At 42.2% G+C, this 14,939-nt stretch overlaps 1 protein-coding gene across 1 annotated transcript in view; it reads left to right on the forward strand.

Annotated features, from left to right (window-relative positions):
• The window catches only part of WDR72 (WD repeat domain 72), a 343,080-nt gene that overhangs the window by 245,817 nt on the left and 82,324 nt on the right, over positions 1–14,939 (forward strand). The window lies entirely within an intron of this gene.

Below are 14,939 nucleotides of genomic sequence, written 5' to 3' on the forward strand. Positions count from 1 at the left end.
CAGAAGCATGCTCGTAAACCAAAATGCTCGTATTAAAGAATGACATGGTGACAAAATTCATCACCGTTCCCATCCCCGCGGATAACCGCGGGAAGCCATCTTCATGCCATTCTTTAAAGAGAGAGGGAAGAATCAGAGTATGAATGGCCAGAACCACTGACCCACATGCTTTGCTTTGAAGAATGCTGGTGTAGAAGGACTGAGATTGAAATAGACACTAGAAAATGACATGGGATTATTTCCCACGGTTATCCGCGGGGATGGGAATGGTGATGAATTTTGTCACCATGTCATTCTCTAATTTCGTATATCAACGAGTTTCCCCATAGGAAATAATGGAAACTCGCTTTGATACGTTCCCACACCCTCCCCCCCCCAACTCACAAAGACCCCCCTCGGCACGAACCGGCATCCCCCCTCTGCATGAACTGGCACCCCCCCTGCATGAACAACTTAAACTTACCCCCCCCTCCCCCGTCTGGCACTGGCACGCAGCCCACAAGACGTACCGGTGCCGCTAGAAGATCTTCCTGCTTCTGCCGGCCTTAAGCATGCATCTGCGCATGCTCAAGGACTTCTAATTCTCCCTCTCGCCGGGTGTGCCAGTTCGCTCGTGGGGGGGGGGGGGGTTGTGACGGTTTGAGCGGGAGGGGGGGAGCGATGCCGGTTATCGGGGGGAGGGGGGTGCTCGCAAATCGAGTCAGTACTCGGTTTGCGAGACAAGTTTTGCGAGAATGTTTTGCTCATCTTGCAAAACACTCGCAAACCGGGTTACTCGCAAACCGAGGTTTGGCTGTATCTCCTTTTACTACCTTTCTTCTGATGTGTGTCACATTAACTTCCTTTCTTATTGTTGTTGCTTAATGGATGAATTTATTGCCTGGTGAATTTCAGTCTGTAGCAGTCAATTTTTAAACACTAGCCACACAGACTTCATTAAGGATATTCAGTGCTAGCCCATATCTCAGTACCGGCACTGAGACCCTGATTATATTCAGAGCTGTGCTAGTTACTGTAAAAAAGTAACTAGTTACCATTTCAGTTACTCTTCACTAAATGTGAATAGTTACTTTTTTACTACTTACTAAAAAATTAATTAACTAGATAGTTTATAGTTACTTTGTTTATTAATTATAACTATATGAACATTACAACAATGAGTACTTTATTTTCAAATGAGTTTTTTTATTGGCTCTGAGCATTAAAAGCATTTCAAAATGCTCATCGGTTAAACTGTTCCTGCATGGTGTAAGAATCTGTATACCGATGCTAAAGAAAGAGTCTCTTAACATAAGAACACAAGCAGTGCCTCTGCTGGGTCAGACCAGAGGTCCATCATGCCCAGCAGTCCGTTCATGCGGTGGCCCATAAGGTCCAGGACCTGTATAGCAATCCCCTATCTATACTCTTCTAGCCCCTTTTCCTTCAGGAAATTATCTAATCCCTTCTTGAACCATACTCTGTTCTATCACACCCTCTGGAAGCGCATTCCAGGTGTCCACCATCCTTTGGGTGAAGAAGAACTTCCTAGCATTGGTTTTGAATCTGCCCCCTCTTAATTTTACCGAATGTCCTCTCGTTCTTGTAGTTTTTGAAAGTTTGAAGTATCTGTCCCTCTTCACTTTCTCTATGCTCTTCATGATCTTGTAAGACTCTATCATGTCCCCTCTAAGTCTCCGCTTTTCTGGGGAAAAGAGCCCCAGTTTCTCTAATCTTTCTGCATATGAAAGGTTTTCCATACCCTTTATCAATCGTGTCACTCTTTTCTGAACCCTCTCGAGTATCGCCATATCCTTCTTAAGGTACGACGACCAATATTGGACGCAGTACTCCAGATGCGGGAGCACCATCGCCCGATACAACGGCAGGATAACTTCTTTCGTTCTAGTTGTAATACCTTTCTTGATAGTACCTAGCATTCTATTTGCCTTCTTAGCAGCCGCTGTGCACTGTGCCGATGGCTTCATTGTCTTGTCCACTATTACCCCCAAGTCCTTTTCTTGGATACTTTCACTATTACCAGCCCTCCTCGGGTTTCTGTTTCCTACATGCAAGACTACATTTCTCTACATTGAACTTCATCTGCCATCTCGTCACCCACTCTCCTAGTTTGTTCAGGTCCCTTTGTAAATCTTTGCAGTCCTCTTTAGTCCTAACTCCACTAAATAGTTTGGTGTCGTCTGCGAATTTTATTACTTCGCACTTCGTCCCTGTTTCTAGATCATTTATAAATATATTGAACAGCAGCGGTCCGAGTACCGACTCCTGTGGAACACCACTCGTGACCCTCCTCCAGTCCGAGTAATGGCCCTTCACTCCTACCCTTTGCTTTCTACCCGCCAACCAATTCTTGATCCATCTATGTACATCTCCTTCCACCCCATGGTTCTTCAGTTTCCGTTGTAGGCGTTCATGGGGTACCTTATCAAAGGCTTTTTGGAAATCTAGGTATACGATGTCTATGGGGTCCCCTTTGTCCATCCGTTTGTTAATTCCTTCAAAGAAGTGCAATAAATTCGTTAGGCATGATCTTCCCTTGCAGAAGCCATGTTGGCTTGTTTTCATAAGTTTATTTCTTTCTAGATGCTCATTGATGGAAGGTTTGCATTCTTCAGAATAAACACTTCTTTCACAGTTGGATAGCACTGGAGACTGGACATATCAAGTGCAGCATCATTCACGAAGAGGTCTAGTTCTGACTGCACAGCATCGTCCCCTTTATTTTATTCAAAGAAGCAGAAGAAGCTGGTGTCTTCACTGGAAGTTGGTGCTGCATTAGGAGTTGTGTTTCAGCGTCAGCCTGAGCCTGCATTGCTTGCATCAGTAAATATTTGACATGAACTCTAGCAGCATCTGACTGAATCCAGCGCAGCTTGAATTGTGAATGTGAAACACTTGCTACTATCAAATTATTCTTAGCTTCAAGTGGACCAAAGCGCTTAATGATACCATTCATTAGAGCATCAACAAGTGGGCTGGAAAATTTGAGCGAAGGCCTGATGGAAGTAAGATGTGTACACAGGTCATTGGCAGAAGAACTCCCATGAAACAATGGTCTTCAGCCTGCAGTGTGTCCAGTGCCATAGCAATTGGTTTCATCACCTTAATATACTCTGCCATTTGGTACAGCAAGTGTGGTTTCCAATATTTTGTACACTTCTCCCTCCGTATCCACTAGAGTTAGGGACAGAACTGGCCCGTGAATATTAAAAAACCACAAATAATATTCGGGTCGGCTCTGACCCATCCCCTGCTTCCCCCCAGCATCCCATAAGCCTTACCTGGTGGTCTAGCGGGTTTACGGGTCAGGAGCGATCTTCCTATGCTCCTGCCCCATGCAGATCACTCATAGGAAATGGCTGCTGTGAGCTCCTGTCGTAGTTTCGAGAGACTATGGGAGCTCACGGCAGCCATTTCCTATGAGTGATCTGCACATGGAAGAGCGTAGTAAGATTGTTCCTGCCCCGAAAACCCGCTAGACCACCAGGTTAGGCTTAAGGGGGGGTCTAAGAGGGCTTAAAAATAGCCCTAAAAATGAAAATGGATTAAAAAAAAAAATTGCGAATAACCGAATCCGCAGATGCTGAAACCGTGGATTCGGAGGGAGAGGTGTACACTATTTCAGCTGCCTGTGGACTTTTACTGCACTTGTTCCAGAGGGCACTGCATTTAGCCAAGGTTCTATGGCTTAACTTCTTGTAATCTGCATCTTCATTGGCCCCTTCTGAATCAGATACAACAATCAAGTTCATTGTGTGGGTGATGCAACGATGGTAAGATTCAAGTGCATACTTTGTTGCTTCTTCATCTGTTTGGTTGTCTAGGATGTCTGCAAAGGTCACTTTCCATTGTTGATTTGTGAGGGCACAACTTGTGTTGGTTCTACAACCATCTCTGAGAATGCCTTGAACGCCTTAACAAAGTTTGATCAGTTGTCAGTAACTGTGCAGAGTACTTTGTCAGTGATACAAAATTTAGAGTGAATCTTCTCGAGTGTTGATGCAATCAAGTTGAAATCATGTCATCCTTGCAAATGTGAACAAGCCCAATGCTGCAGATTTTCATTCCAATGTGCTGATCTCGATCCAGTGTAAAGTAACTAAAAAAACCCCTTCTGTTGTGGGAGCTGTTGTGCAGACTTCAGTCACAAATGACAGTTTATTCTGAAGGTCATCTGTTATCTTATGATACTGGTTTTCAACATGTCCAGTAAGAACCATGTGAGTCAATACTATTTTGCCTAGTTCAAGACCAGTGACCAACTGAATGAATTCTAATGACTCAACTAGTGCTGCCCGATTCAGGAAAAATTAATTTCAATTCGATTCAGCCTATTGAATCGATTTTTCGATTCGATTTTCCTGCCCAATTAGGTGTTTTTTTTCAAACATCCTGGTGGATTTATTTTATAGCCTCTTCACCCCTTTTATATCCTCTTTACCCCCTTTGCCCTATCCTACCCACACTGGCGCTGTAGTGTAAACAAATCCTCTGGCAGGATACACATTTCAAATCTGACATATTGTAATCACAAAATAGAAAATAAAATTATTTTTTCTACCTTTTGTCGTCTAATCATTATTCAAATCTTGTTGGTCCCAGGCTCTGGTTGTCATCTGATAACGTGTTTGCCAGGGTCTCCTTCCTCCGTGCTAACCATCCATCTTCCGATCTCTGTCCTCCCCTTCCGTTTCCCTTTCTTCCCCCGGCGGTCTGGCATCTTTCCTTTTTTTGTCTCCATCCCCAGATCCACCTTTTCTCAACTACTCTTTCATCCAGCATATCTCTCTTCTTCTCCACCACCCCAGGGTCCACCATCTCTCCCTTTCTCTTCCCAACTACGTATCTCTGTACCCCCTCCACACCATCCCTTGTGTCTAACTTCTCTCCCTTTCTGTTCCTTCCCTCCCTAAATCAGCTTAGCCAAGTTTTTATTCTTTTTTAACTTTTAATACAAATTATTGTAAACCGTTTAGATACCTGTATGATAAACACTATATCAAAAATAAAGAAAACTTGAAATCCCATTGTCCACCATCTCTCTCCCTCTCCTCTGTTTTTAGAACCATTATTTTGTCCCCCAAAGTTTGACATATGTATGTCTTTGAACCCCTTTCCCTCCTTCCCTTCCTCTGAGTACTTCTACACCAGGGATCCCCTCCCCCAAAGGCCTGCACCATCCCCCCCTGAAGGACTGCACCATCCCCCCTGAAGGGCTGCACCATCCTCCCTGAAGGCCTATCTGTCTCCCCCCCCCCATGAAGGACTGCACCCCCCCTGGAAGGCCTGCATGTCCCTGCTGCAGTCCTGCTCCTCCTCTGACATCAGAGGCAGGATCGAGGCAGAGGAAACAGCTCCGGAGGCTGATGGCAACCTGCAAAGATCGTTAGTACCGGTGATCCTCTCTGCAGGTTGCTCCACTGCCAGAATTAGGTAAATGGATGCGTGGGAGGCCAGGGGGGAAGCCAGACACCAGTGCTTACTGACTGACCCTCCCCCTTCGCCTTTTAAAGCAGGAGCCGCAGCAGCTGGCCAGTAAGAGAAAGCACTGCCGCTCCTGCTTTAGAGGGGGAGGGTCAGTCACCAAATCGGGAGGCTAATTTTTTTTGTTTTTAAATCAATTCGAATCGATTCACCCAAAGTGAATCGGTGAATCAATTTGAATCGTGAATCGGGCAGCACTAGACTCGACTCACAAAGCTCCCGAAAAGCTTTCTATGCCGCAAGTGTGGATTCATCATCAATTGTTCTGCATGCTATGTAAACAGTAACGCAAATGTAATTTGTAAATGTTGTTAGTAGTTACTAAAATAAACTAGTTACTTAATTTAGTCGATCTTATTCAGAAGTAACTAGTCACATAGTTACCTCCAAATGTAACTAATTACAGTGATTAGCATTACTGTAACTAGTTCCTACACAGCACTTTTCTGTATATGACATTTGACTCCTAGGTTCTGTCTGGTGCAGTTGTCAATCAACCGCTAGGCAATATTTATAGAATTGTGCCTAGTGGTGCTGGTAGACATTGAATCCTTAGATACACTGTCCTGAATTCTCTAACTGGGGCTGTTGTTGGAAGCTGCCTTAAAAGCGGCTGTCGATTTGTGTATCAGTCACATGATGGCAAAGGTAGGCACTGGAAAGGTAAGCCAGGCTTTTCTAGGCCCACATTTCTGGTGCCTAACTTTGATGTGAATCATGCCTCCATAGGCACTTTATGGCACCTAATGCCACTTCCGGTGTTAGCCATGCCTCAAGCACCTATGGACGTGCGCTTTTGGAGCCAATTTTTTAGGCACCTTGAAAAGCAGTGAAAAACATCATTTAAATGGTGTTTTTCACTGAACTTAGGCACCTACTGGCACCTAAAAACCGGTACTGTTTAGAGAATCCAGGCCATTGTCATTTAGACCAGGGTTTTCTTGGTCTAAATAAGTGTACCTAAGGTAGGCGCCTACCAGTGGCTAAGTCAACCCAAATCCCAATCTCTGCCCCTAAACATGCCTACTTGCCATGTAACCAAGTATAGAGTGAAAAAATATTTTCTTCTTTTGGTTTTAAGAGTATTTTCTTGTAACCTCATTGAGTGTCCCCTAATATTTGTAATGTTTAATGAAAATAAGAACATAAGTTTGTCAAGCAAGATCTTCTTATAAGAACTAAGATTTGCCGCTGCTGGGTCAGACCAGTGGTCCATCGTGCCCAGCATTCCGCTCACGTGGCGGCCCTTAGGTCAAAGACCGATGCCCTATTTGAGTCTAGCCGTATCTGCACATGTTCTGGTCCAGAATGAACTTATCTAATCTTTTCTTGAATCTCTGAAGGGTGCTTTCCCCTATAACAGCCTCTGGAAGAGCGTTCCAGATTTCTACCACTCTCTGGGTGAAGAAGAACTTCCTTACGTTTGTACGGAATCTATCCCCTTTTAACTTTAGAGAGTGCCCTCTCGTTCTCTCTACCTTGGAGAGGGTGAACAAAAGTTAAAAAAAATCTATTCACTTGTACCTGTTTTATACGACTCAGGATTTTGTAGATTTCAATCATATCTCCCCTAAGCCATCTCTTTTCCAAGCTGAAGACCCTAACCTCTTTGATCTTTCCTCATATGAGAGGAGTTCCATTCTGAGGAACATCACCAAAGAGAGAAGATGCAGGAGACCTACGAATTCTGAGAACCGATATCTGTGAAATCCAGCAGTGGGTTCACACTGAATGTTATTAGAAAATTTTTCTATTGCACTTTTTTATGTAACTGTAACTTTTCCCAGTTTATGGTAATGCAAGTATGGCAATAACTGAGATGCTTCGTTTATATAGGTCAGCACTTAAAGACCTGCTCTCAAGACAAAAGTGTGTGGTATGCAGCATATATCACCTTCTGCAATTCAATGCTATTAAAACATCTAGTAGAAAACTAGTAGCCTGTCAAAAACACAAACAACTACACTTTTTTTCCACTATGAATCAAGAGCAACCACACTGAATCACCTGTGATACCGCAATTTAGACAGACACACTCAGCTTTAGTTTTCCTGACTGCACATTTGTGAGCTTTGCAATTAATTATCTTCCATTATTAGTGATCATCAATTAACTCAAGAGGTTGCTGAGTCTGTGAGTGTGCTGAAGAAGGCAGAATTTAATGATATAATTTGAGGCTGGTAAGACAGTAAATTTTTCTCTTGTTAATAATTAAAGTAGATAACTTATGTTTTTATTTATAGCTTCCAGAAATATTCAGCCCTGATTGTTGTACTGCAGTGTTAGCTAATCAGGCTCTTGTCAGGAACGGAGTTAAGCTATTGTGTCACGCTATAGTTGGAATACCATTTTTGTGTCAGAGGGGCCTTTTCAGAAGTAGCTTTTTCCTATTTGTGCCAATATAAGAAAGTATATTTGGGGTCAATATTCAAAGTAAGTTAACTGGGTAAGGGAGATTCTTATCTGGTTAACTCACAGTTACCAGGCCTCGAGGGAACATTCAGTGGCCTGAAGGAATATTCAAACTGATAAAGCCGAAACCAGCTATTGTGTGGGTAGTCCAGGAGTGGAGTCGGGACAGAGTTGGCACTTAATGGGATAAGTGCCATTATTCAAACCTTAATTGGATAAGTTAACTGGCCAAGTAGGACCACATAAATAGCAGTTATTTTATTGTTTGGTTTAACTTATCTAGTTAAAGGCTGAATATCAATACTTATCCTGTTAAGTGCTGTCCATTCACACATAGCTAGATATTTACCCAGACATGATCCAGCATTGAATATCTGGGCATGATTTCAGTGGCGGTGGTCAGCATTTAGAAAACCTCTGACTGTCATTGGCTGAATATTACTCCCTTTATGTTTTAGAAGTGCTCTTAACTAGAATGCTTCATGAGGTGCTCAGAATAACATGGCAGTAATCAGGGATAATGAGCAGCACAAAGAACAATGCCTGAACTGAGGCATTAGAGGAAGATGGTCTGAGGAGACGAAGCCTAATTTGAAGAAATGGATCTTCAAGCAGGAGCAGAAATAGACAGAGAGAAGCTTTCAGTATCAGAGAGAATTGTTCCAGATAAAGGGGTCCAGGAGCCAAAGGCATAAGATCTCAAGAAGGCTTGATTAATACAAGACAAAATAAGAAGAGGGTAGGACTGGGAGGACAGACAGCAACGAGATAAGAGAGGTTGATAAGTGGATCAAATGATGGACACAACCAACAGTGAAGACTAAAATCAGACAAACTGGAAAGAGTATGTTAGCATAACATAACAAAACATCTGTATACCACATTATACACAGTGTGTCTGGGAGGGAATGCATGGATGGGAGAACATCGCAGGGGAGGAGACATAGGCATCCTGGGACTGTCTGCCAAGTCTCTTCCCTGAAGAAGCCCTTTCTGGAAACGTCAATCGCTCCTCCTAAACTTACTTGCTCCACTTCATCACTTCATCATGCTTCTATTCCTTTCTCTCCTCTCTTCTACCTTCCAAAGTATTTAGATCAATGCTGTCTTGTTAAAATGTTTATTTTATTTTTATTTTTCCTCTAACTCTACTTTTCACTTCTCTATTACCCTCCAGGTACTTTAGTTAGATTGTGAGCCTTCGGGACAGTAAGGGAATTTTTCAAGTACCTTTCTTATTTCTAATCTTAATGTATGTTTTCTGTAAACCGCTTAGAACCTAACGGATGTAGCGGTATATAAGAAATAAATTACATTACATTACATTACATTACCCTTCAGATCTATGTGGCTTAACAGGGTAAAAAAATTGTGACAAACACAGAATATAGTAGAAATTCAGTCTTTCCGAAATTTTCTAAATAAGTAGGTGTTAAACAATTTCCTGAAATTTTGATATGATGTAGATGCAAAGAATAACTGACGAAAATCGGCATCCCAGGTGGCTGCTTGGAATGACAACAGACGATTATGATATCTTATGTAGCGACAACCTTTGGTCCAATGGAAAGTCAAAAAGTATTAGCTGAAAGTATATTCCATAAAGTAGGAGTCACACATCAAAAAGCAGAATCCTGAGAAAATGCAAAATGAATGTTCTCAAAGAGGATGTCATGAGTTTTTAGGTACATTTGTTACTGTAAGAAAAATTGCCAGCTAGCATTACAGTATCGCTGTCCGTTTGCAGGACAGGAGTTTATTTCTACCAGGAAGGTTTTCATAAACCACTTGGAGGGAAGTTACTAAGGTGTGGTAAAAGTCAGGCTTTTACTGCACCTTAATTTCCCATGGGAGTGACTAATCTGTTGTAGCTCAGTACTACTCCAACTTGTCATCAGCCTTCCAGGCAGCATTATTCACACTGCCCAGGAGCAGATATCCTACCTGTTGCCCTGTGCAGATATCCTACCACAATGGCTTGTAGCAGAGAGAAGATGTATGTATCTGATGCACCTGTGCCTGCAAACTGCAGAATGCTGATGAAAAACAGCAAATTCCATCACTTATGAGAGCTGTTAGGTGAGGGTGGGATTTGAACCAGAGAACTTCAGAAGATGGACAAGGTGCATTAACTGGTAAGCCACAAATGGCATCTTTCTGTCAGAAGAGAAGTTTCCTCCCATGACAGCTTAGGATGTCCTAGCCATGGGAAGGAGAAAATAAGTTTGCCTGGAAAGGGAAATGTGCTGATAAAAACAGCAAAGTCCACCATCTAGACCAGGGATCTCAAAGTCCCTCCTTGAGGGCCACAATCCGGTCTGGTTTTCAGGATTTCCCCAATGAACATGCATTGAAAGCAGTGCATGCACATAGATCTCATGCATATCCATTGGGGAAATCCTGAAAACCCGACTGGATTGCGGAGGGACTTTGAGACCTCTTATGACAGCTAATAGGAAGCTGTTAGGAAGTTGTTAAAATGAGTGAAGGTGGGATTTGAACCAGGGTACTTGAGAAGATTGACAAGGCACATTTACCTTGTGAGCCACAAATGCTTTCTTTGTTGTGATTGTGATATGATAGCTAATCAGATGATACATAGGCAGGTCAGTCAACTATGATATGAAAGGGCAGTGAGATCTACTTGAGTAAAAGCTGATGGTAGCTCTATGGGTTAAAGTCCTGTGCTGTTGTGAGTTCAACACCCAGTGCATCTTGTAATTTTGGCATACTACCTTGAAGGTGCAGCTTGATGATCTCACAATGAGGTCAGCTTTGTGAAGCTGAAGAGCTCCATTTTGGAATGAGGGAAAATGCATGTTAAGGTCTGTATCTGGTTTTTCTCTTTTTAAGCGCTGAGAAATGAAGTAATGTGTGCAATAATGATATGTTTTTCATGTTCTTTCTTTGCTCTCAAGAAAGAGCTGATTGCAGCATTGTTTGTTGAGAAAAAAGGGAGTCTTTTTAAGCAGGAAGCCAAAGATGGTGTAATGAATAAATCATATTACTGTTTGGGCAGAAAAGTACTATATTTTGCTTGTAATATGTTTATATTGATGTGCTCTATTGATATGGTGGCTTATTAAATCTATTAGGAGGGAGAAAGAAGAAAAACCCTATATTTAAACTCACTAAAGCAAATATCGTTGCGGAAATGGAATGCACGCCTAACTTGCGTCTATAGGAAGTCTCCCGCAACAAAAGCTGAAACTGCCTTGAAATGAAGCAAAAACTACACTTAAAACCAGCTTTTCCTTCGCCTACATTTTAAACGCGGTCTGCCGCCTAAGTAGCATCTATGTGGTGCCTATCCTTAACCATGCCCACGTTACGCCCACATCTACAAACTTAGATGCGAGTTTTAGCTAAACTCGTGTCTATCTCATGTCCATGTTCTAAGAATACCTATCTGATGTCTACCTCCGTCTAAGTCCCAATTAACGCTTGTTAAGACCCTTAAATGGCTCATTATCCACTTAAATCGGACGTCTAAACCAAGCCTAAAGTTAGGCGCAGTTTACAGAATCTAGGCCATACTGTATAGCAAATATACAAACATATATGAGAATGCAACCATGAAAGGCCTGGCAAGCTCAATCTAGAAATTATTTTGTATCTGTGTAGTCATCGATTTTTATCACTGTATAATATTTGGTGTCCAACAGTGTTCCTCTTTCTGTTTGTTTGTTTTTTTCTTTTTCTCTCCTTCTCTCCCTTCCTCCATATCCCTCTCCCCATCCCTCTCTAGGTTACTGATCAGAATTAGATTTGAGTGGGTAAGTATGGTCTCTCTGATAAATCCTGCACTTGCTTTTTTTGTGCTGGAGGCTATATTATTGCTAGGGTCAAGGTCACAGAGGTCACTGGCTTTTCAGATGCATGCTATATAGCCTAAAGGTTCAACTTGGTGCAGAGCTCCATTGTGGATTTATTAATGTTTCCAGTAATCTTCTTTTGCAGATGCGCTATGTATTTTCTTAAAGTTCCCTTTTCATCAGCATAGAATGTTTTATATGGAAAAGCAAATTGTCTGTGTTTAAGCTGCATTATTAAGTCTACATAAAATTAAATTTTATGATGCTTTCAGATAGCTGTACGTGCCCAGGTCAAAGATTCAGTAAGTGTGAAATGATTTTGTCACAAAGGGGGCACTTGGTTGATCTGTATATACTATATATGAGCAAGACAGTAAACTTATGCTGCATAGTTATTGATAGGGATGTGAGTTACTGCATATTTAATTCATTTAGTGGTTCTTAGAAAATCTTAGGGCTCCATTTACTAAGGTGTGCTAATGTATTTAGTGCGTGTATGCAGGGAGAATGTGGTGTAGCGGTTAAAGCTACAGTCTCATCACCCTGAGGTTGTGGATTCAAGCCCATGTTGCCCCTTGTGACCCTGGGCAAGTCACTTTACCCCTTCTTTTTACGAACACATAGCGCAGGCTTTAGCGCCGGCAGAGGCGGTAACTGCTCCGACGCTTATAGGAATTCTATGAGTGTCGGAGCAGTTACCGCTGCTGTGCGTTCATAAAAGAGGGGGGTTAATCCTCCATTCCCTCGGCTAAATTAGATAGATTGTGAGCCCACAAGAACAGACAGGGAAAAATGAGTGAGCACCCAAATAAATTCACTTAAGCCATTCTAAGCTCCCCTGGAAGAACAGTATAGAAAATTGAATAAATAAATGCTAAAAAGCCCATTTTATTCCTATGGGCTAGTCCATTAGCACGTCTTAGTAAAAGGGCCTCTTAATATGTACAAAGGGGTCCTTTTACTAAGCGCATTAGGCGTTAACGTGCACCTAATTCACCTAAGAATTGCATACTATGGGATGCACTCGGGTGTCTTGTGGTAAATGCCAAATGTGTGTGTGCTAACCAGATGACAACATTTAAAAAAAAAAAAAAAAGGTTTTGTTTCAGGGGGTATGTCTGGGGGCAGAGAGTGGGCATTACCAAGTGCTAACTAATTAACATATGAATAGTGTGTGAGCCCTTAGGCTGTGATTCTATAAAAGGCCCACAGTTAAGGGCACCTACTGGTCTAGGCACCTAACCTACCTCCCCCGCTCCCACCTTTTACTAACCCGCGATAGAGGTTTCTACCGCGGCCCGGAGCAGTAAATGCTCTGATGCTCATAAAATTCTTATGAGTGTTGGAACAGTGTCAGAGCATTTAGCGCCCCAGGCCCCGCTAGAAACCTTTATTGTTACTTAGTAAAAGAGGACCTTATTATTATTATTTTTTTTAAGTGGTTTAATTGGTGCTGATAATTGAAAATGTCATTAAAAAACAATTTTAAAAAATGTTTAAAAAAATGAATTAGTGGGTAGGCATCTAACTCGGTAGGCACCTACCACGTTGATGTACATTTACACTGAGGCGCCTGCTGGCAAGTAAGCATGGTTAGGGGTGGAGTTTGGGTGTGGATCGGTTAGATTCCGCCATTTTAGGTCAAGAAAACCCTGGCTTAATATAGCGGCACCTGAGGTGTACGCATCTACTGGTGTCTACACTGATTTAGATCACTAGGTGTGATTTTACAAATGACGCCTAACTCTTGACTGTCATGCAGTAAGCGCTTCTTTTCTAGGTGTCTACCGAGTTTAAGCGCCGTTTATAGAATCTGGCCCTTACTGCCTACAAAATGGGCAGCATTCTATAAAAGGCACCTAACTAACCCCCCTTTTTATTAAACCGCAATAGTGTTTTTCAGCGTAGGGGGCCATGCTGAATGATGCGTGGTGCTCCTGACGCTCATAGGAACTCTATGAGTGTCGGAAGCAGCGCACAGCATTCAGCGCAGCTCCCTGTGCTAAAAAAAGCTATTGCAGTTAAGTAAAAGGGAGGGGGGTGTCAATTGGCTAAATACCCTTAACGGTGTGGTAAAAAATTGTGTGATAAGCACCTGTCCGATTCTACAAAAGATAAGCATATATTGCAATGTGCTTAGCGGCACCTAACGCCTAAGTGGGCATTTGTATGGGTGGAGATTGAGTAAGTGGCATCATGCAAAAACTTACCCCCTGTTTTATTAAGGTGCGCTAAGCATTTTAGCGCACGTTTAGCGTGCACTAAGTATACGCAGACGCTAACCTCTAGCGCCTTCATAGACTAACATGCACGCATTAGCATTTAGCGTGTGGTTAGATTGCGCTAATATTTAGCATGTGCTAAAACGCTTAGCACACCTTAGTACAGGGGTGTCCAATGTCGGTCCTCGAGGGCCGCAGTCCAGTCGGATTTTCAGGATTTCCCCAATGAATATACATGAGGTCTATTTGCATGCACTGCTTTCATTGTATGCTAATAGATCTCATGCATATTCATTGGGGAAATCCTGAAAACCCGACTGGATTGCGGCCCTCGAGGACCGACATTGGACACCCCTGCCTTAGTAAAAGGAGCCCTTAGGTGCCTGAAATGTAGGCTTTAAAAACCCTGTCCTATATTTCAGGTGCCTAAGTTTTCAGACACCACTAGCCATGGTTCTGTAAACGGTGCCTAAGTGTGATTGACACGCAGCCTTATTTTAAAGGTGCCGGCCGATTTAGGTGCTGTTTATAGAATCAGCCCTTAAGTGCACAGGTGCTATATATATATTTTTTTTTTAATTGCTGCATGCTAATGACAATATCACTACATGGCCATTAATACAACAAAATAGAAAAAAAAGTCATTTTTATGGGTGTGATAAAAATGGCCTTAGTGCATGGGGAAAAACCTACTTAAGGGTGTGCCAAGGCCACTTTTTACTGCAGCTTAGTAGAAGGATTGCTAAATTAATATAGCACATGAACCTAAGAATTTAAGGTGCATTAAGTCAATTAGCATGCAATAGAATGTTCTAAAGTGTGTTAGATTTTTTAAAATTAAAACAAATGTGTGGGGCAACCTCCCTCCATTAAAAAAAAAAATTCCCAAATTCTTAATGTTAAAAAAGACTCTTAATTTAGACATTCTATACATGAGATGCTGCAGCTTGACCTTCAGCATTAATAGTCAGGTCAGAAACCATGTGGCTAGAGGTCTTAGCTTTTG

The sequence above is a fragment of the Geotrypetes seraphini genome, chromosome 14 (assembly GCF_902459505.1).
Source record: "Geotrypetes seraphini chromosome 14, aGeoSer1.1, whole genome shotgun sequence".
NCBI lineage: Eukaryota > Metazoa > Chordata > Amphibia > Gymnophiona > Dermophiidae > Geotrypetes > Geotrypetes seraphini.